This window comes from Gavialis gangeticus, unplaced genomic scaffold (genome assembly GCF_001723915.1).
Source record: "Gavialis gangeticus isolate Ggan-Ray unplaced genomic scaffold, GavGan_comp1, whole genome shotgun sequence".
NCBI classification, from domain to species: Eukaryota; Metazoa; Chordata; order Crocodylia; family Gavialidae; genus Gavialis; species Gavialis gangeticus.
In genome coordinates this window covers 43,676-45,892 of record NW_017729027.1, presented here as the reverse complement: position 1 = coordinate 45,892, position 2,217 = coordinate 43,676, and positions in this window count along the sequence as shown.

Sequence of the window (2,217 nt, the reverse complement as noted above, 5' to 3'; positions counted from 1 at the left end):
GTTGGCCGGGTGGGGGTGGGGCTCGCGCACCCTCCGACTTTGGCGCCAACTGTTCATCCCCGGGGGCGGGAAGCGGTGACGTCGCGATTGCGAACGTGCCCTGCGTCTCCGCCCATTGGTCGGCGCTGGGCGGGGTCCCGCCCCGCTCCCCCCGCCCCGACCTGGCCTGCGGCTCCGGCGACGGTGACCGAGCGACGGCGGCGAGAGGCCGGTGAGGGGCGGGGCCGAGGCAACGACGCCAAGCCCAGGAACCCCCTCCTCGGGGCCTCGCCTCCACCCCCCCGCTCCGCCGGTAACGCTGCGGCCGAAACAAGCCTCGCTGACCCGCGGGGGCTCGCAGGGGAGCTGGGGTGGCGGGGCCTTCACCGCAGCGGCCCCTGGGTGGGGACAGGGCGCCTGTGGTCCCGCCCGGGGGCGCCTGCAGGCTCGGTCCGCGGCGCAGCCTGAGCCGCCTGCTCGCCTCTCCTCGCCTCTTCGTGCGGCGGGCACGTGGGCAGCTCTCCCGCGAGGGGACGAGAGCGCATGGTGGTGAGACGTGCTGGACCCTTGGACAGGAGAAGGGTTGCACCCCCCAGTGCCAGGGACAGATGAGAGAGCCTCGGCCTGTTCCGTTTGGAAACAGCAGCGCTGGAGGGGGATGCGATCAGGGTTTACTGCAAGAAAATACTAAGCAGAAAAGAAAGTCGATTGGGTTTTGCTGTTTGCTGTCTCACACTGCAACAACAGGGGGTCACAACAAGAAGCCTGTCTGCACTAAGGGCATCTGTAGACATGAGGGATGTCTGCTCTAATGCTCTGTAGCTACAGCGCGTTGCAGCCGACTCAGTTAATGGAGTATGTTGCAGCACGCTAATTGGCAGCCTCCAGCGGCCCTGTGCTTCAAAATGGCAGCAGGAGGCACTTTAAAGCTTGTTGAACAGGCACTCCTGCTGCCATTTTGAAGTGCAGGATGCTGAATACACAGGATGCTGCAGGCACTTTAGAGCGGCCCTGAGAGGTGCTCCAACTGAAGCACTGCCCCATACTCCTGGAGCATGTGTAAAGATGGCCTAAGTTTAAAGATAACAAAAGGAAGTTTCTTTCCACAGGGCGTGTCATGAAAGTGTGGGTTGCTGCTACCAGCTGCTGTGGAAGCTGACAGTTTATCCACTTTCAAAAAGTATTGGACAAATTCTTGGGAGAAAGGCACCAGTAGCTGTTGGGCATGGGAGATGGGGACAAAGCCTCTAAATCAAAACTTCCTAGGTCTTATATACTGGAGGCTGCAAGTGAGAGAGCAACAGTGGAAGACAACCCTGGTCCTACCCAATTCACTGTCCCTTTCAGCACCCACTCACTCTTGTTACTTTGACACAGGCCTATTTGTTACCTCGAGGGGCGCCACTTAGACATAGGATGCTGGGTACAATGGACCTAGTGTCTAAGCCAGGAAATGGCAGGTCTTATACCTGTGTGGTATTGAACAAGGCAGTTGCTCTTGCCTGCGGTAATATCAAATCAGAGGAAATGTAATCCAGATTGGCAGCAGGGGATGGGGATGATTTAACTTAATTTTTTGAGAGCATTGCTTTGGACGTTCTTGTCAGGCGATATCGCAATCTCAAGCAGACTACATGTCAGCAGTTTATTCTTAGGAAGTTTACTTAGTAATGATAAATGGGTTAAACAGTAGATTGTTTCTCACTTCAGAACTTTTGGGTTTTCCATGTAGCCGTGCCCTACTTCTGTTACGGTTGCATGCTTACTTTTCTGGGCCATAGCTCTCTTAATTTTTCAGCCTGGCACCAAGCTGCTTGCTGGCTGGTTTCATTAAAGACTAATGCTCCAAGTAAAAGCAAGTCAGGGTGCACCAATAGAGATTTTTGGGGCCAATACCAATAGCCAATTTTTAAGGAGGCGCATTGGCCAATACTGATCCCATTTCTGATACGCAGCCCTGCAGCTTGAAGAGCAGCATCCGGCTGGTAAGTCTAGTAGTGGAAGAGAAGGGGCGTGGGGAGGGCAGATTGAGGCCCCTGCAGTATGGGAGGGAGTGGGGCAGACACTGCCCAGTCAGGGTGGGATGCGGGACAGAGTCACAGCCCCTACAGGGTAGGGGAGGGGTGGATGACTCCCACCACTGCATGCACCCCAGGAGGCATGGGGGATGTGTGACCCTGGATCTGCGCAGGGCAGGCTGCTGCTGCTGGGGTTGTGTGGGGCTCTTCCTGGCAGGAG